General features: G+C 39.3%; 1 protein-coding gene and 1 pseudogene across 27 annotated transcripts in view; one reads left to right on the top strand and one right to left on the bottom strand.

The window, feature by feature from the left end:
- zfh2 (Zn finger homeodomain 2) overlaps positions 1–21605 on the bottom strand; it is a 2927436-nt gene that overhangs the window by 1775396 nt on the left and 1130435 nt on the right. The gene's annotated exons all lie outside the window — the stretch shown is intronic.
- On the top strand, positions 14371–16062 carry LOC137234307 (phosphoglucomutase-like; annotated as a pseudogene).

Below are 21605 nucleotides of genomic sequence, written 5' to 3'. Positions count from 1 at the left end.
CGCCCACTTTTAAAAGAAGGTAATTTAAAAGTTTTTCAAGCTGTCATTTGGCAGTCGTTGAAGATATCATGATGAAATATGGCAGTAACGATACTCCTATTACTATATGTATGCTTAATAAAAATTTGCAAAATCAGAAACGACCACATCCACTTTAAAAAAAAAATTTTTTTTAAGTCAAATTTTAGCAAAAAAATTTAATATCTTTACAGTATATAAGTAAATTATGTCAACATTCAACTCCAGTAATGATATGGTGCAACAAAATTCAAAAATAAAAGACAATTTCAAAATGGGCGTGGCTCCGCCCTTTTACATTTAATTTGTCTAGGATACTTTTAATGCCATAAGTCGAACAAAAATTTAGCAATCCTTGTGAAATTTGATAGTGGCTTAGATTCTAGGGCAATAACTGTTTTCTGAGAAAAGGGGCGGAATCGGTTGAAGCTACGCCCAGCTTTTATAAACAGTCAAACGTCTGTCCTTCCGCTCGGCCGTTAACACGATAACTTGAGCAAAAATCGATATATCTTTACTAAACTCAGTTCACTTATCTGAACTCACTTTGTATTGGTATAAAAAATGGCCGAAATCCGACTATGACCGACTTTTTCGATTTCGAAAATTACGAAAAATTTAAAAAATGCCATAATTCTATACCAATTACGAAAAAAGGGATGAAACATGGTAATTGGATTGGCTTATTGACGCAAAATATAACTTTAGAAAAAAACTTTGTAAAATGGGTGTGACACCTACCATATTAAGTAGAAGAAAATGAAAAAGTTCTGCAGGGCGAAATCAAAAGCCCTGTTGTTGTTATTGTTGTTGTAGCGATAAGGTTGCTCCCCGAAGGCTTTGGGGAGTGTTATCGATGTGATGACTCTTTTCCGGATACAAACCCGGTACGCTCCGGTACCATAGAACCATTAAGGTGCTAGCCCGACTATCTCGGGAACGATTTATGTGGCCACATTAAACCTTCAGGCCATTCCCTCCCTCCCTACCCTCAAGTTCCATGAAGAGTTTGTGGTCGCCAGAGCCTCGTCTGTTAGTGAAACAGGATTCGCCGTGGATAGGTGAGTTTGACAATTGGGTTTGGAGAAGCTATATTTTGCGCTGGCAACCTGAAGGGTTGCGCTACACAGCCCATTGAATCTGGTATTTTAGTCGCCTCTTACGACAGGCATACCTACCGCGGGTATATTCTGATCCTCTAACCCACTGTGGTCAAAAGCCCTGTTCGTAGTATTACATATATAAATAAATTAGCGGTACCCGACAGATGCGGTTCTGGATCACCCTGGTCCACATTTTTGTCCATATCTCGAAAACGCCTTCACATATACAACTACCACCACTCCCTTTTAAAATACTCATTAACACCTTTCATTTGATACCCATACCGTACAAACACATTCTAGAGTCACCCCTGGTCCACCTTTATGGCGATATCTCGAACAGTGCTAGCGCCCCACTCCCTTTTAAAATACTCATTAGCACCTTTCATTTGATACCCATATCGTACAAACACATTCTAGAGTCACCCCTGGTCCAATTTTATGGCGATACCTCGAAAAGTGGTCCACCTACAGAGCTAAGGCCCAATCCCTTTTAAAATACTCATTTACACCTTTCATTTCATACCCATGTCGTACAAACAATTTCTAGAGTCACCCCGGTCCACCTTTATGGCGATATCTCGAAAAGGGGTCCACCTACAGAGCTAAGGCCCACTCCCTTTTAAAATACTCATTAGCACCTTTAATTTGGTACCCATATCGTACAAACACATTCTAGAGTCACCCCTGGTCCACCTTTATGGCGATATCTGGAAAAGGGTCCACCTACAGAGCTAAGGCCCACTCCCTATTAAAATACTCATTAACACCTTTCATTTGATACCCATATCGTACAAACACATTCTAGAGTCACCCCTGGTCCACCTTTATGGCGATATCTGGAAAAGGCTTCCACCTATATAACTTAGGCCCACTCCCTTTTAAAATACTCATTAACACCATTCATTTCATACCCATATCGTACAAACACGTTCTAGAGTGGCCCCCTCCCTTTTAAAATACTCTTTAATACCTTCCATTTGAATCCCATGCCATACAAACACATTCCAGGGTTACCCTCGGTTCATTTTCCTACATGGTGATTTTCCCTTATTTTGTCTCCAAAGTTCTCAGCTGAGTATTTAATATTCGGTTACACCCGAACTTAGCCTTCCTTACTTGTTTCTCCTATCGATAACAGTCTCATAACCACAGTTTTTCGTTGAATAGAGCCAAGTAAACTTCGTTAATCCATCAACAATTACTAAACTATATGCATAATTTTTGTTTGTCGTATGCATTGGACCTACGTGATCAATATGAAATGCACCAGAGGCCTATCATCTTTATCTATCGGGTTTAAATAACTTTCCTTACGCACCGTTTTAACATTTGTCACAATACATTCAATGCAACTGTGTACAACTCTATGTACTTTTCTATTAAATTTTGGTATACAAAACGTCTTTTCAATATAACTCTGTGTCTTTTTCACAGAAAAATGTCCTTTCTGATATGCATCTCTTATTATTTCCTCCTCCATTGCTTCTGGTACTACTACAAATTCCTTATTTGGGTTTTTAAATAAAATATCATGTTTCAAAAAATATCCTTCATAATCCTCGTTTTCAACTATCTAACCCATTTATCAGTTGTTTGTGCTTGTTCCAATTAATGCTGTAGTGACTCTTCTATAACCGAACAATAACTACGACTAAGAGCATCTACATGTCTCATTTTAGAACCAGAACGATTCTCCAACACGTAATTAAAATTCTACAAAAATAAAGCCCAAGAAATCCTTATTTTTCATAGTAATGGTAAATGCATTAAAATCAGTGACTATTTTTAAATTTCTACCCATAACATATATTTTCCATTTCTGCAGTGCGTTAATAGCCAAAACTTCCAATTCATAAGAATGAGAATTCTCTTCCACCGGCGTAGTTTTACGTCTCATAAATTGTACTGGATGTAAAATCTGATCATCAATATATTTTTGTAGAAGCACGGCCCCATACCCATACTTACACGCGTATGTGTGAATTTCGCAATATGCCGTAGGACCGTACAATTTTAAAACAGGTGCCTTCCCAAGAGCATCCTTCAATTGCTTAAATGCTGTTATCCCTTTTTCCCCTAATTTAAATTGTACATCCTTCTTTAAGAGATCTGTCAGTGGTTTAGCATATATAACATAGATTTCTAGGAATCTCCGAAAGTAAGAAGTAAGACCTATGAATCACTGCAAAGCCTTCCTATCTTTCGGGCAAGCAAATTCTGAAACTGCTTTCGTTTTATTCGACGATGGAGTAGTTGTACTATTTTCAATTATTTATCCTAAAAATTCTACTCTCCCTTTCAGAAATTGACACTTTGGCCATTTAGTCTTTAACCCATTTTCAGCTGCCACCTTAAGAACCGTGCGAAACTTATTTAATTTTTCAAGCTCATCTTTAGCTGGTATAAGAACATCGTTCATGTAGACAATCACATGTCCACTTGGGATCAACGGTCTAAGGACAACGTTATCGTATCTACAAAACACTTATGGAGCATTTGAAAGACCAAACGGTCCACAGTTAAATTCAAACTGACCATTGTGTGTTATGAAAGCTGTGTACTTCTTCGACTCCTCGTAAATGGGCACATGAAAATATTCATTTTTTAATTAAAGAGTAGTATAAACTTTAGCTTCTTGTAATCTATCAACAGCATCATCAATTAATGCCATTGGAAAATTCTCTCTAATAATTTTTTGGTTTAATCTGCGGTAGTCACAGCCCAACCGCTTGCTTCCATCCTTTTTCGCTACTAATACGATTAGTGTTGCATATTCAGATACACTAGGTCGTATTATGTTTTTGTCAAGCCATTCCGATATTTGCTTTTCAACAAACATTTTATTCTCATACGACATACATCTGGGTGCTTGGTATACCGGAACTTCATCGCGCAACAAAATCTTCATTTCTACCTGTGACTTAACATTATTATTCGGTTCATACTTGAATATTAATTCTCTTATTTTTTTATCGAGGTAATCAGGTATATGGCTTATTTCAACTTCCTGCTCGAAACTAGCCTCCTAACAACCCATATAAACTGTATTTAGTTCCCTACTCCAACCACAATTTTTCTCGTATTGGCCTTCTTTCCTTCACATTTGCCATCAACTAACTTATAAAATGCTACTTGTTCCTTTGTTATAACAAAATCTGGTATTTCCAAAACAGAATTATCTATTATAGCTGCATAATTCATACCTTCATCACGTATTAAAAAAAATTTTAAATTAAATTCGATATGATCGATTTCGAACTTTGTTTTGAAACTTCCCAATGTACAAATTTTATAACCCCCAATTCCAAGTAACTCCTTTTGCTCCAACCTAATTGGAACTTCTAATTCACTTTTCATCAATGTGTCATATCGCAAAGACAAAGATTAAAACCTGTATCGACTAACGCTGAAAATTGAAAATTTTTCTCACCAAGTTTAACATTTTTAAATTTCAATTCTCCCCAACCTTCTACCGTATTAGCTTTATTTGTATTTTCTTTCTATTCTTTTTTAACCTCTTTGCATTCAAAAGATTTATGACCAACTTGACCAAAATTAAAGCATTTTATTTTTGAGCCTACACTAGGTAAATGAGAATCACTTCCACATTTGAAACATCTTTTATCCTTACTACTCATTTTTCCATTTGAAAATGGTCTGCTTTGTCGAACTTGACTACCACGAATTCTTTCATACAAATTAATTTCGCTCTTCAATTTAAATAAAAGCGAAAAAGGTATGTTATGTTTGCTTTACTTTTAATCACCGAATACAATGTCGATTAGAGCCTGGAAAAAGCTGAACGTAAATATCAGAATCAAACTATTTTATGTAAAGCGGTGGCGAAGGTAGCAGCGGTCGCAGTTGATATTGTTGTTGCATTTGTCGCATTTGCTGTTGTTTATCATTCATTTCAAAGCATTGTTGTTGTTTGCTACTTTACTTCAATATTGTCACACGCACCTTCACAGACATAGCGTCAGCGTTTTTGGTGTGAACGGAATGTTCACATTAAATACATTAGTAGGCTTCATATTCGGCAATTCATATGGGAAGATATTGTTTCCCATAAATCTGCTTAGCAGTTGTGAACTTCTCCCCCCGTAAAAACGGAGCTGTCCTCGGCTTCTTTTATAACTCTTTTTACTACTGCTGCATTTTTGCGGCGCCGATAAAATTTCGAAATTTTGATTATTACGATAAAAGTTACAGCGATGATTATTAGGAGAAATAATGACATAGAAAATTGTTCTGAATGTGTGTGTGTAATTTCCCGCAGGGATGCAATCTGGTCTAGATTCTCCAAGTTTCCACGATGAAGGTAAGGTAAGGATAACAGGGGAACAGGCTCGGTCATATTCAGTATTTGAGCTGGTGCAGCTCTCGGATAGGAGCGAACGGTTCTCTTCCAGTTTGTGTAGCTGACGTTGTTAATGCTGGCGTTATTTTGAAGGATACAATGAAGGTATATTTAATTTTAACTTGTGGGAAACTGTCTTCGCGTACTTCAACCGTTGTTCGTTGCTGACCACCAATCCATCGTCAATTTCTTCCAGAGTAGCAGTATGGTCAGCTGGTATCGACTTGCATGCAGCTGGTTGACGGCCCAACATATTCAGTAAGCATATGTTCCTTGTGTTTGTAATTCGACAGATAGCTTTTGATGTTGTTTATTTACAGTCATTAAGTTGATGATACTCGCTACTACACTCCGCCACTATGCTTGCTTCTAACATTGTTGTTTTCTTATTATGAATAACTGGCCTGATTACAAGTTTGGTGCATATTTGACTTATAATAGGATACCTGATTACAAAATACATATTTTCTTCATTTTGCAAAATTTTAAGTGCTGAAGCCGTTAACAGATCGCTTACAGTAATGTTATTAGAATGCTCTTTGGCAATAAGCTTATTGGTTTCTTTATTATTTAACAAAATAGGATTTATCATTTGTAGTTTACCTAAAGCCACCGAATAAATAATTGTCTCAAGCTCATCTATGATGTGTCTATTTCTGGATGAGGCGACTTCAAAAAGATGTTCAGTATTAACTTCGTGTTTCTTTGTAGCATCAAGTAACCTGTTAACAGTGTCGGTCAATTGATTTATCCTTAGCTGTGTTTCGGTATTAATGAAGATCAGTATGTTATTCGATTCGATTAAGGCTTCCTCCCGAGTAGATACCAGGTTGAAATCGTCAAAGTCCGGGGTACTTGCAATATATTTCAATGCAGTTCCCAGGAAGTTGATGCTTCTGGCATGGCGATGATGAATTCTTAGTGAATGCAGCAATCGCATAATTTGGTCTGCGTATAGTTGTAATAATTTCTTTATGTGTGACTGTGGAAAGTAATTTAGTAGGTTTTGTGTGTCTTTTGAAACAGCTTCGAAATAAGTCAAATTTTGATGATGAATGAGGTAATCATACAGATTGCAACTACTCCAGTCACAACCTCAATGTACGCAGCGCTCGTGTAGTTTAATATTTTACCTTCCGTACCAATGACCGCCACAATCAGACAGATCACCAACGGGCGCTGAAAAAAAGGAGAAAAAGCTCATCTAAGATTTGCTTTGTGAACCCTTCTGCCGTCGACCAGAACTGTTGTGCCTAAATCTTTAGTAACTGTTCCTTCCAAGTATAGTTTAGTAAACTTACTGCCTATCCTCTTGTTGGTTTTGACAAACACTTTGTCACCTGGATGGTAACACTTAGTCAGGCAATTCTGGTTCCGATTCTTTAGATCGTTATGCTGTTTCTTAACCAACCTATCTCTTATCTCGTCAAGAAATGCATGCACATTGTGATGAATGATGTCAATTGGTCTTTGTTTTGTTACTGAATGAATAGTTCTATTGTACTTGTAAGCGGAGAGGAGATATGAAGATAGGTCATTTGTGTCGTTTAAGCCCTGGGTCAACTTAATGCAGCGGCCTATTTCTGTAAGCGTGCTGTGAAATCTTTCCACCTGGCCATTTGTAGTACTGTGGTGAGGTGGAGTTGTGTAAATGGAAACATTGAAGTGGTCTTGCAATAGGGCTTTTATCGTACTTGAGTTCAAAGGTTTTTCGTTGTCACAGATAAGATATTTTATGTCCTTGAAGAAGTTCATAATATTGATTATAGGTTCCTTTAAATCTACTATCGATCTTTTCGGTATTGACTAGACCACAGCGAATTTGGAAAATTTATCAATGCAAGTTAAAAAAATTGTTTGTCGGTTGAATAAATATCCATGTGCAAAATTTCGCCGGGCCTACTTGGAATGGGAGTTTCGCCTATTCCAGGGTTAGCTGGGTGGCGTTGATATTTAGCTTCTTTGCACGTTTTGCATGAAGAAATGATATCCCTCAAGGTTTTTGAAATTTTGGGAAAGTAGTAGTCTCCAGGAACCTGTTTAATATTTTCCTTCAGTGAGCTCTGTTATGCTCAGACTGCAAAATCTATAGCTGGTCGTCCTTGTTAAATATGTCGGTTACTTGAAGATTCATGTAAACGAACTTGACCGCTGAAAAGCTCAAAAGTATTTGGTTCTGAATTTTCCCCAGCACAGGAAGTTCGCACAGCAATGCGTTGACACTTTAGGGTTTAGGCAATCCTTTATTAGGGTGGGTATTCTTTCAAGCTCAGTTAAAATAATGCGATGCCTGATTTGAGTTTTGAACAGAATTTTCGTAGTTATGGATTCATTGTCCGCATTTTCAAGAATTATTTGGTTCCCGAAACAATTAATAGGATTCCTCACTATGAACATCAGATCGGTCAGTGCTAAGAGCATTCATATGCTGTCTTGACAACGCGCCAGCGACAACATTTTCCTTTCCGGGTTTATAGTGAAACTTAGGGGAGAACTCCTCCACAAAATATCTCCATCGCTTTAGTTTTGAGTTCGGATTCTTATCCGAAATTGAGAAGGTCAAAGGGTGGTGATCCGTAAATATGTTAAGGTTTTTGACACCGTAAACGTAATTTCTGAGCTTTTGTAATGCCCAAACAATGGCGAGTATTTCTCGCTCGTTAGTAGCATAGTTCTCCTCAATTTTGGTCAATGTACGTGAAATCATAGTAATAGGCCGACCTCCTTGAGAAAGAACTGCTCCCAAAGCATGAGAGGATGCGTCTGTAGTTAAGTCGAAGGGTTTTTGAAAATCGGCGTAAAGGAGAAGCACATCCTCGGATGACAGAATATCTTTAATTTTCCTAAAGGCATTGTGGACTTCTTCGTCGAATTCAACATTAGTTTTATTTGAAGCGGTGGTCCTTACTGTTCCATTTTCGCCACGTAAGTACTTGGTGAGGGGTTCAGCTATTGACGCATAGTCTTATATGAAACGTCGATAGTAACCTGATAGCCCGAGAAAAGAGCGAATACTCGAAGTGTTCTCGGGACCTCATAATTAACAATATCGTGAACTTTGTCCTTTGACGTTTCGATACCACTTTGTGAGACTACAAATCCGAGGAATTCGACCTCTGTTTGAAAAAATTGGGTCTTTTCTAAAGAAACTCTCATATTAGCCAAATATAAATTCTGAAGGACACGGCTGACATCGCTGAAGTGACTCTCGTAATCTTTGGAAAACACGTTTATATCATTGATGTAGACGTGGCATATTTTTCCTATCTCCTCCCTCAGCACGACGTCGATGGCACGTTGGAAAATACTCGGGGCATTTTTCAGCCCAAACGGCAGTCTACAGAACTCTTATTTTCCATTGTTTACGGAAAATGCGGTTTTATCTCTATCCCGCTCAGCCAGTATTATCTGGTGGAAACCCGATTTAAGGTCTATCGTTGTGAAAATTGAGGATTCACCTAGGTTCGCTAGTATGATGGAGGTGTCAGGTATAGGGTATCTGTCATTGATGGACCTTTCATTGAGCTTCTTAAAGTCCACCACCATTCGCATTTTCTTTTCACCAGATTCGGTCAATCCTTTCTTATGAACTACCCATATAAGACTATTATAAGGGGACCTGGAAGGTCTGATTATTCCATCGCGTAAGAGGTTGTGGATTTCGCTATTTACAAACTCTGATGTCGCCATCGGATAAGGATATGATTTTGAATAAACTGCCTCGTTGTCCCTGATTCTAATTGTTGCTACAATATTCGTATTGTAAGGAAGGGATTCATCTGGGTTAGAAAAGGCCGCAGCATGCTTAACTTTAAGTTCTTCGATTAATGGGGTCAATACAATAATGTTAACGTCTTTACAGTGGAGACGATGCAAATTTTCTGAACCAGTTTTGTATGAAAGAATTAATTAATTGAGGTCAAGCTTAGCATTAATTTTACGCAAAAGGTCATAACATATTATACCGTCGAATGTTTCAAGAGTTGGTAAAAGAAAAAAACCAGAATTCGTGTCGAAAATATTGATAGTGCATTTTTGCGTAACGCGATTGGTACCATGAATGGATTTCACCAGGAATGTTGACTCTACTGCTTTTACACCTTGCCATCCACAGTTCTTTACATAGTTTTTAGAAGCGCCGGTGTCGATTAAATTTTACTGGTTTACCTTTGAACGTCCTGCTAAAAACGGTAGCAGGGACGCTACTCTAAAAAATCTATTTCGTCGCTTGGTACTTCTGCTATTGCATTTGTTCGGCCTGGGTGCGTCTGAAACCGGCAATGGGTAGGCGCACACGGGTCGATCTCGGGTTGATAATGCACTCGAAAGAAATACTGTATAACAAAGTACGGCGTTGATCCTTGGACGATGCGTGTCGTTAGGCGGTTGATTGAGAAAGAGGCCGGTTGTGCCGTTGATGACAACCGCTAAGCCGCGAAAAGGTCCTCTGGTATTAAGGAGGGGAAAAACCACACACACAACCACCCTTACGTATACGTGCATGGGTGCTGACAACCTGCACACACACATGCATGTGTACGCAACTCATGCATGTGCATGTATGCACACAAATTGCGGCGTGAGTGTGGGTGGCTGGAAATATTATTAAACATTAGGGAGGGGCACCGTCAATCAAGTGAAAGTTAGGCATTGGGCCTAAACATGCCGCCCCCTTGCGGTACGCAACTTCACAGTCCTCCAAGGATCACCGACCGTAAAGAAGAGGAAAAAATAAAATAAAAAACTTATAACTAACTTAACCTAACGACGGCCAGTCCGCCGGCTTGGCAGCACGCACGATGAGTTGCGTAGTGTGCGAGCTTGGTTGCGGATGCCTCGGTCATTCGCCACTTTCCCGTCATGGTTAGAAGCCTGAGCCATGTTCGCCTAGAGCTAGGGATTGCAAAAAAGTAAAAAGATATATATGTTCATATTTCTTGCCGTTTATTACAAATTCATTGGAAATGAACAAGCATAGAATTTTGTATGAAGAAAATTCAATAAAAAATAACTTATTGTAACGATACAGGATTTTAAACGCACACCTCCATTGTGAATTCATGAAAGTGGCGAATTTTTGATAAAACGTTCACAATAGTGAACAGCGAGTGAGTATTAATCTGTAGTCTGATTTTCTGTATACAAATTTAAAGGAAAAGCTGATTTGAAGCAAATGCGCAATTCATGGCACTTCAATTTAATAACGGCGAACACAAGAAAAGGAAACCTTTCTTCCATTCTCTGGCCCTTCACGACAGCCGTCCTCCCTGTCAGCTATGATTTGGAGGGATAGAAAGATTTTTCACTTGTACGAAGTCACAATGCACACCTCTTGCGACTGTGTACAACAGAAATTCAATAAAAAATAAATAAAAAAAGAATAAAAAGTGTAAAAATTCCTGTATTTCGGTCGTTACCGAACATTTTCATGTTAGGCCTTGGTTGTGCCCGAGAGCACCCAACCGAAGATGGTACTCTGAGCCAGCAAAGGGCCAAACGTGGTGGGCAGAATCCCTGGTAATATTATCTCCGCATGTACATCTGTTCCTAGGATGAGGCTGATCGGCGCGGATGCATGGAACTGCGGATCCGCAAGACGGAGATGTGCGTACGGGGCTGCGATAGCGCTGTCGATGCTGGTCGTGGGTGTCATGTGCCGAAAATTGGATACGACCGCAGCATGGGTCGCAATCCTTTTGTTCTGTCCGTGTCTTCCTCGGATACGCAGCAGACATCCTGCTTGCCCGCCAATGCTGCTGGTAGGAAGTTGGAGCTCCTGGGCGAGCTCATCCGCAATCACTGTGGTGGGGGAGCATCCATCGATTAAGGCGCGAACGAGGTATAGCCGCCCCCCTGCTTCTATTTTCACGACCGCGGTGGGGGTGATCGCCACCGTCGGTATCATGGTGGCGGTGGCAGCTGAATGCGGGGCCAGGAAGGCGGACACGGTGGTGAGCTGCAGCGAGTTGGATCCGTGACTTCGATGTCGTGGTTGATGATGGGTGTGATGTCGTTGTTGCAGGCGAAGAGGCCTTGTCTCCGCTCTGCGATCGCACGGTGGTTGTCTTCGTTGAGGGTCCTTAGTTTGCCGGCGAAGAGACCAAGTCTCCGCTCGGCCGTCACGAACATGGCGCTGGACTGTAGATGGGTTGTGCTGGAGCCGCTTCCTTTCGTGCTGCAAAAGCGGTCGATACGATTTGGCTGCTGGTGTTGTGTTCGGGCGAGTCTCCGCTCCGGTTCGGTGGATTCGAGCTGGACGAAGCATCTGACGCATATAACGAGATGGAGTCGTCAATCCGCTCACGGGGTGATTCCAGCTCCTCCTCAACTTGTACACTCCATGGCTTGGAGCGGGCTTCGTGGAGTAGCTGTTCCTCTTCATCAATCGAGGAGATGTGAAGCATCGTGTGATGTTTTTCGCCGCATTTTTTACATCGGCCTTGGCTTGTGCACGCGTTCGAGCGGTGGTCTAGAGCCAAGCAATTTCCACAGCAGCTCCCGCGGATCGCTAAGTAAAGACGCTCCTCGGATTTTTTGGCCCGAAAGATGGGGCACAGGCGTATGGGATGTTGCTTAAAACAAGCGCGGCATTCCGACGTATAACGCATGACGTTCTTGGCAGCGCTTCGTTGCATAGCGGCAAAGCGACCCATTTTTCTGAAAGAAATGCAATATGTTTGACTGGGTCGAGTCATTCTCGAAAATGCGGGGGCGAGAGGTCCCTAGTTGTATTATTGGGGATTTGGGAAATTTTATTAGCGCGCGCATAAGGGGAAACATCTGTCGCTGCATAAGAAAAATATTCATATGTGGCGTGTATTATATGCATGGCCTCTTTCCCCGCACGTTATGTACCTGGGTCTTTAGTGCCTTATTTTGTTTATTTTGTGTCACCCGGTAGCGTTTTAGTTGGCCACGGGCACACTAGTGCTGCAGAAAATGAGCATTTACGATTTTCGGTTCGCACATTCTGGTACCGAACTGGGTAGAAAGTGTATAGCGTGGGTTCTTTTGAGTCGCTGTTATTTGTGTTGTTGGTGCTAAAAACCAACAACTTTCCTTCCCGCCACAAAAAAAACATTTGGACAGCAAATTGTATGCTATGTAAGGAAAAAATAAAAAAAAATCTTCGTTTTGGACGAAGAGAAGAATTTGTAGAATGAACCTTTTTTTTTCGATTGCCCTTCACTTATTTCTTCAACTTTTCCCCAAGCACGCTTGTAGTCCTGTTTTATTGATGGCCTTTAGCAAAAGGCACGGTTCCAGAAGGGTAGTTGGCTCCGATACCGATTTGCCAGAAACGGGTTTTTGGGTACCCGTTTGCCTCTTTTTATGCATCCCTAATATAGTGTACATTTCAACTCGGCATGTATATGTATATACGTTGGTATAAGTATATGGACAGTCAGTGCACGGACTTTACCGCATTGGTAGGTTTACTAACTTTTCTGACCCATTTTCATTTTCTACTACTACTACCACCGAGGCCCAAAATCTACCAATATTTCAGCATTGTCGCATTGGGAACAAATACTGTGATCATCTTGTCACGTAATGAATTGCTGAGCACAACAAACTAATATTAGGCGGTTACAGTAACCACCCCAACGAAATTTGAACAGAGTTGTGCCGAAATTCAAAACGGAAATGACGGCGTGGGTTTTGTTTATGAAATGAATGTAGTAACTGAGCACGCAAATAATTTTTCGACGCTATTGTCACTTTCATTTTTTTTTTTGTGTGTGTGAATACTTCTCCGAATAATATGCCGAAATCGGTTATTTTGTGGCAATATTTTTGGTTCATTGGAGAATTGTTGTGGTAGTTAGACGTTTTGGTATGTAATTTATTTTGTGATTTGTTTGTTTTACAATGAATTGGGAATTTTTATGACAAATATAAACAGTAGTTATCGTTTTCATGAAACTTCTACTACCATTTTTCGTCTCCCAACATTTTGCCTTTAAAAAGGTCCGTGCACTGGTAAATATTTACTAGCAGCAAAGACAAACATATTGTGCACATTTCTTACTACGGCGTGGCCTTATATACACTTCGTCTAAAGAACGCACTGTAAAAATGTGGCGTGCAAGTGATGGAGTGCTTTATCGAACCTTTTCCGGACATGCACAGTGGGTGAATAATATTGCTCGGAATACAGATTATGTACTGCGTACGGGACCTTTCCATCCAGTCACCGATCGTAACCTTAAATATTCCAAATGTGCAGGAGATGGCATTGCAAAGATTCAAGAAATAGCTTGGTCTGCTGATTCCGGTTTAATTGTTAGTGGTAGTAAAGATTCAACGTTAAAAGTTTGGAGCGTTCAAACGAAAAAATTTAAGTATATTTGTATATTATTTAAACATTACTATATAAATATTGATATATATTAATATACATATATAACAGCACTATTTTTCATAGATGTGCTTACTATCATCATATACCTACATATATTATTTCTGATTGATGTTTTTTTGTACGGGTCCCTTTTTTGTTCTTATTTGAAATCCAAAATCTATCAATAGAGTTTTGGTCAAAGACACCGTCGATTGCACACGTTTGCGCTTTGTTCTTAAATTCGATTTCCGAGTCCCTAATACACTACTTGATTCACGATAGTTAGGGAGAACAAAGCTGCTTGGAAAGCTTAATATTTCCTGAAAGTTGTTGAACTTGTTGATGAATATCCGAAACGTTTTATTGTCGGCGCTGGCACTGTTGGCTCTAAAACAGATGCAAAATATCCGTACCAGTTTGCGTGGCATGGGCGTTGTACTCATGGGTAATTGTCAGAATTTGAGTATAGCGAACGTTAGTAGATCTTTATCATACAATCATTTTGCTTTTAATTAAATTATGGAATTGTAAATTCTTCGAAAATGCAAAATATTACTGTAGCCACGACAAAGCCATATGAGGGCCAGAAACCCGGCACCAGTGGATTACGCAAAAAGGTAAAAGTATTCACGCAACAAAATTACACTGAAAACTGTGCAATGTATTTTGGATGCGAATGGTGCAGCATTAAATGGAGCTCTACTTGTTGTTGGTGGTGATGGGCGCTACTATTGAAAGGAAGCAGCAGAGCTTACTATACGTATGTGTGCTGCAAATGGAGTTGCAAAATTACTGGTTGGGCAAAATGGTATACTGTCTACTACGGCAGTTTCAAGTTTGATACGTCAGTATAAGGCCGTCGGTGGAATTGTGCTCACCGCATCTCATAACCCTGGTGGTCCCGAAAATGATTTCGGTATCAAATTCAATTGCGGAAATGGTGGAACCGCCCCAGATGCAGTAACCAATAACATCTACCAACTATCCACTGCAATTAGAGAGTACAAAATTGTCAATGGTTTAGAGATTGTAATTAATAAAATAGGTACAAACAAATATGAAGTGAATGGCAAGCCGTTCGTTGTTGATGTTATCGATTCAGTGGCAAATTATGTGTCACATATGAAAGAGATTTTCGATTTTAAAAAACTGCGTGATTTTGTTAGTGGCAAAACTACTGGAAAACCGCTTAAAATGCGTATCGACTCATTAAACGGCGTAACAGGTTCATATGTACGTGAAATCTTCTTGAATTGAGAGTTGTGTAGTACATACAACACCACTACCTGATTTTGGAGGCCTACATCCTGATCCGAATTTAACCTACGCCAAGGATTTAGTACAAGCTGTGGCACAGGGTGATTACGCTATTGGCTCTGCATTCGATGGCGATGGCGACCGCAACATGATAATTGGTCACCGTGCATTCTTTGTTACACCAAGCGACTCATTGGCAGTAATTGCAAATAATTTAGAATGTATACCATATTTTAAGAAGAGTGGTATACAAGGCTTCGCTAGAAGTATGCCAACTGCATCAGCGGTTGATTTGGTTGGTAAGAAGCTGGGTAAAGAGGTAATTGAAGTGCCTACCGGTTGGAAATACTTTGGTAATCTTATGGATGCAGGACGTTTATGTTTATGTGGGGAAGAGAGTTTCGGTACCGGTTCAAATCATATACGCGAAAAGGATGGCATTTGGGCTGTTTTGGCTTGGCTATCTGTTATGCAGCACACCGGCAAAGGAATCGAAGATATCCTCAAAGTTCATTGGGCCACCTATGGGCGCAACTATTTTACACGTTACGATTATGAGGAATGTGAATTGGAACCGTGTAATGAAATGATTACAGCTATGGAGAAGAATATAACAAATCCAGAATTTGTAGGCAAGAGCTTTATAAGCGATGGCAAAACTTATAAAGTTAAGGTTGCAGACAATTTTAGTTATACTGATCCAGTAGACAGATCTGTTGCTACGAAGCAGGGTTTACGTATTGTTTTTGAGGATGGCAGTCGCATTATATTCCGGTTGAGTGGCACAGGCAGTTCTGGAAGGATAATGTACTTGGTTTGGCTAGCGAAATGCTTAAACCATTGATTGATATTGCTTTAGAAATTTCTCAGCTGCCGAAATTTACTGGACGCAATGCCCCTACTGTTATCACATAGGGATTTTATGCGAGTTTGTTTTGCACTTTATACAGTTTTTGAAACTTTATTTATACTCAAACCAAAAACCACTGCGAACACTTTGACCAAATTATGTATGTATATCTGATGCCCTTTTTATTTTAATTGCATTTGAAAAAAAAAAGTTTTATTAATATAAAATTTAATGTTTGTGTTTTATATAAGCATGAATATGTTGTTTTACAAATATAATACCAATTTCACGCGGAGCGCTAATGAAATAATTATCAAAGTTTTCTACATTAAAGCCCTATCGAACTCAATCTTCGATACAAAATACAAATTCTCAACTGTCTCATTATTGCTTTATTGAATGCCTAATCGAGTGAAACATCGGTTTTGCTTGGTGCTTTCGCCTTCAATGTAGCCAATTACAAGGAAAAGAAGTAAGGAAGGCTAAGTTCGGGTGTAACCGAACATTACATACTCAGTTGAGAGCTATGGAGACAAAATAAGGGAAAATCACCATGTAGGAAAATGAACCTAGGTGATGCGTGGTTACAGGGAGGGGGGGGGGGGGGGGGGACTTTTTTGTATTGACTGTAATGAGGTATATAATACTAATCTACATAGTAGGTTCTTAACACAAACGGATTTTTACTAATTTTTAATTTTTCTTGCTTTTTTACTTTCTAGGGGGGGGGGGGGGGGGGGGGGCATTTTTTACATATATGTAATAACAAGTAAAGAAGTCTAAGTTCGGGTGAAGAACATTACATACCCATCTCTACACTTTAAATGCTGTTGTTGTTCGTTTTGTATGCTTAATAGAATTACAAAGCTGCGCAATAATACATATGTATATGATTCTTTTCTGAACAAATTTTCGCTTAAAAGAAGCAAAAATGATACAGAGGCTACCACCAATGACCTTGAGCGGGTAATAATGCAGTTTTCCTTCAGATATTGGGATTTCCCTACTGTTTATTTTAAAATAAAGATATAAGAGAACAATAAACATAAACACACGAGTGTCATTGTACTAAAAAGCGTTATTGCTCCCTAAGGGTTGTTTTTTACCTAGCTCTGCACTTACTAAAACAGCATCGCTGCAATAGTACTGTGTGTTTCATAGTAGCAGGTAGTGAACAATTTTGGCTTTTGTTAACTGAGGAATTGAAATTGTTGGTAGCCATTGACTTGTTAAATGTTTATGGAAATGTGTGACGAGCGACGCAGTTGTTTGAGTGAAAAGTAAAATTTTAGTTTAGTATTGTTTGATCGCTTAGTAGTTACGGTTAATAGTTAAAGAAAATAATAAATCTAATACGTTTTTTTCAAAACATATAAAAACCAAAAATTATTTAATAAATATATTTGTGCGTTATTATCAACACCGTGAGGAAGAAGGCAAAAGGAAGAACGGTTAATAGTTAAATAAAATAATAAATCAAATGCGTTTTTTTCAAAATGTATAAAAACCAAAAAATATTTTATAAATATATTTGTGCGTTATTATCAACATCGTGAGGAAGAAGGCAAAAGGAAGAACGGTTAATAGTTAAATAAAATAATAAATCAAATTCGTTTTTTTCAAAACGTGTAAAAACCAAAAAATAATTAATAAATATATTTGTGCGTTATTATCAACATCGTGAGGAAGAAGGCAAAAGGAAGAACGGATTTACCACCATCACCAGAAATTTTGAATTAAGTAAAACAAAATTTATTAATAAATATTTTAAATACATACATTTTATATTTAGTGACATTAAACCATATATATAAATATTTTTCATAAACCATGCCTAGGCTAAGTAGAAAATCTGGTAATCTGAGACGAGTCGCAGCTAGGAGGGGAATGCATGTTCTTCGTGGAGACGAAGAATATAGACAACAGTCACAAACCCAAAATACGTTAGACCACAGAACCCGCCGCGAAAATTCCCAAATACGCTCTGAAGAGCAAAGTCGTAATACCTCCGAACATAGGTCTCGCCGTGACAATCCCGAGATTCGCGCCGCTGAGCGAATAATCAATACACGGCAACATAGAGTCCGTCGCGAAAACTTAGAAATTCGCTCTGCAGAGCAAAGTCGTAATACCTCCGAACATAGGTATCGCCGTGACTATCCCGAGATTCGCGCCACTGAGCGAATAACCAATACACGGCAACATAGAGTCCGTCGCGAAAACTCAGAAATTCGCTCTGCAGAGCAAAGTCGTAATACCTCCGAACATAGGTCTCGCCGTGACAATCCCGAGATTCGCGTCGCTGAGCGAATAACCAATACACGGCAACATAGAGTCCGTCGCGAAAACTCAGAAGTTCGCTCTGCAGAGCAAAGTCGTAATACTTCCGAACATAGGTCTCGTCGTGACAATCCCGAGATTCGCGCCGCTGAGCGAATAACCAATACACGGCAACATAGAGTCCGTCGCGAAAACTCAGAAATTCGCTCTGCAGAGCAAAGTCGTAATACCTCCGAACATAGGTCTCGCCGTGACAATCCCGAGATTCGCGCCGCTGAGCGAATAAACAATACACGGCAACATAGAGTCCGTCGCGAAAACTCAGAAATTCGCTATGCAGAGCAAAGTCGTAATACCTCCGAACATAGGGCTCACCGTGACAATCCCGAGATTCGCGCCGCTGAGCGAATAATCAATACACGGCAACATAGAGTCCGTCGCGAAAACTCAGAAATTCGCTCTATAGAGCAAAGTAGAAATACTTCTGAACATAGGTCTCGCCGTGAAAATCCAGAGGTTCGGTCAGCTGAGCGAATAATCAATACACGGCAACATAGATCACGTCGCGAGAACTCCTCCAATCGCTCTATCGAGCAAAGTAGAAATACTTGTGAGCACCGATCCCGCCGTAGAAATCCAGGGAATAGACATCGAGAACAACTTAGAAATACTCTTGCTCGTAGAACAGTCCGTAGAAGAGCTCATGTAGAAAATTCTAGACAAAGACGTCAAAGTCAATTCCGAATACATCGCCATAGAATAAATTTACAAAATAGAAGAAATGAAAATGAAAGGCAAGCTGTGAGAAATCGCTCAATGAGAGAAAATGAGGGTCGGGAGAACGAAGATATAGTAAATGAATTCGGACTACCAGATTTTCGACAAATATATTTTAGGAATATTAAGAAGGCACCGACAGAGATTTGCGTTTGCTGTGGTGGGCTATGGTTTCCGTACCAAGTACAGTCCTTAAATTTCAATTTAATTTCTCAAAGTCATCCAGACGTTGCATCTGCCTTTTATTTATCTGATAAATTTCCCGCCGAAGATGGTAGCTATAAATTCTGTGTTACTTGCCGAAACGCAGTTAAAAGAAATACTCTTCCAAAGATATGCTTGTCTAATGGTTTAGATTTTTCCGAGCTCCCAGGATGTCTAAGAGATCTTACGCCTTTAGAGGAACGCTTAATAATGCCCAGATTACCTTTTATGACTATTCTACCTTTGGGATACCAAGGACAGAGCTCATTAAGGGGGGCGGTAATAAACATTCCTATTTCAGTTAACTAAATTGGTACTTCTCTCCCAAGATCATTCGATCAAGCGCATGTGATTCAAATTCATTTAAGAAGACGTATGGAGTATAATCATGATTATATGACTGATACCATACGCCCTGCGAAATTATGGAAGGATTGCGATATTTAGTGAATACCCCATTATATCAAGAGCACAATATTCAAATTAACGAAGAGTGGGTTGCAGGTTTTAGTGATAATGAAGAAATTCCGTTTATTGCATCTATTGAAGATGTACCCGTTCTTCAAAATATTCAAAATTGCGCAGGAGATAATAATCCCCCCCTAGAACCTGCAATTGAAGAAATAAATCCAGGTGCCCTTAATGCTCTTCTCGATAATATTCCAGTATAAAATTTGGACATTAATCGCTTGATTATTGCACCAGGTGAAGGCCAAAGACCCCTGGATATCATTCAAGATAACAACTCTGAGGAACTCTCTTTCGCAAGCATTTACGCTGGGCAGAAGCGAACTTGTAAAGAGACATATGGCAAGATTATGCGCTCTGAGATTCGTCGCTACGATAGAAGGGCTTGTACTATTCCTAAGCTTTTCTATAATACAAGAAGTTAGAACTGCTTCAGATTAAGAATAGTACATCGATTTGTCTACGAAAATTTTCTGGAAGTAATCGAGTTACGGCCCAAAATATTTTAAATGAAAATTTTGTTCAAAATTTGATACAGCATGACGATGGATATAGGGTTCTTAATGGTGTAAGATCTTCCCCAGCTCACTGGGAGGCAGAAAAAAAAAGCAATTGCCATGATTCGCCAATTCGGTCTTCCAACCTTTTTTATAACGTTATCTGCTGCTGAATCTCATTGGATAGAATTACTGGTTATTTTGGCTAAAACTGTGGACTCAAGAAGTATTTCTGAAGAAGAGGCCAGTAATTTACCTACACAAGAAAGATATCATCTGATTCGATCAGATGCAGTCACATGCGCTAGATATTTCGACTATCGTTACCGTCAGTTGCTAAAGCTTTTTAAAGAAAATGGAGATATTTTCGACGAGCATTTTGTTGAGCACTTTTACTGGCGAATTGAATTCCAACAAAGGGGCTCACCTCACGTGCATGGCATGTATTGGCTCAAGAATGCTCCTAAGATCGATCTTAGCGAACCTGAGTCTTTTCCAAATGCTATTAGCTTCATTGACAAATATGTCTCTACAGATGGATCCACAAGTCATTTAGAAAACTTCATTGAGTACCAAAGACATAACCATAGTCGGTCCTGTAGCAGGGAAATAAGAGGACAGCAAGTTTGCCGATTTGGTATCCCATATCCGCCCATGCCTTCCACCCAAATATTATTGCCACTTCCAGATGATATTGAAAATTTAGAAACATATAGGGAAAACTATTCAAAGATTCAAAATCTCTTAAATGCTAATTTAACTTCTTCAGATATTTCCTGTTTAAATGATTTTGAGGCTTTTCTCTCTGATACGAGAATAAATTTGTCTTTCGATGTATATTTACTTGCTCTCAGATCAAGTTTAACCAAACCTAAAGTTTTTCTTAAAAGAAAGTTCCAAGACCGCTCAATTAATGCTTATAACCCCGTTATCTTAGAACTACATAGGGCCAATATGGATATTTAGTTCATATTGGATGCATACGCTTGCTGTTCCTACATAATAAATTATATAAATAAGTCAAATAGGGGTATCTCTAGGCTTTTAAATGAGGCAATGATAGAAGTTAATGCAGGAAACTACACTGTCAAGCAGAAACTTCAGCATATAGGTCACAAATTTATTTCTGGAACAGAAATTTCCGCCCAAGAGGCAGTTTATTGCTGCATTGGTCTTCATCTTTCGGAAGCTAGCAATGCAGAAATATTTATTAATACCTCTCGACCTGAAGAACGAGTGCGAATGGTGAAACCCAGGGCACAACTTCAGAATCTTTCTGAAGGTTCTACCGATATTTTTGTGGCGGGTTTGTTAGAGCATTATGCTGAAAGACCTTATCTTCTCGAGAATGTTTGTATAGCTGATTTCGCAGCTATGTTTACATTTGTAAAATCAGCTAGAACGGCACAAGGTGATTCCGATAATGAAGAAGATATAGAAGACG

Source organism: Eurosta solidaginis, chromosome X (assembly GCF_040869045.1).
Source record: "Eurosta solidaginis isolate ZX-2024a chromosome X, ASM4086904v1, whole genome shotgun sequence".
Taxonomy (NCBI): Eukaryota; Metazoa; Arthropoda; class Insecta; order Diptera; family Tephritidae; genus Eurosta; species Eurosta solidaginis.
This window is presented reverse-complemented; position numbering and strand designations above follow the sequence as displayed.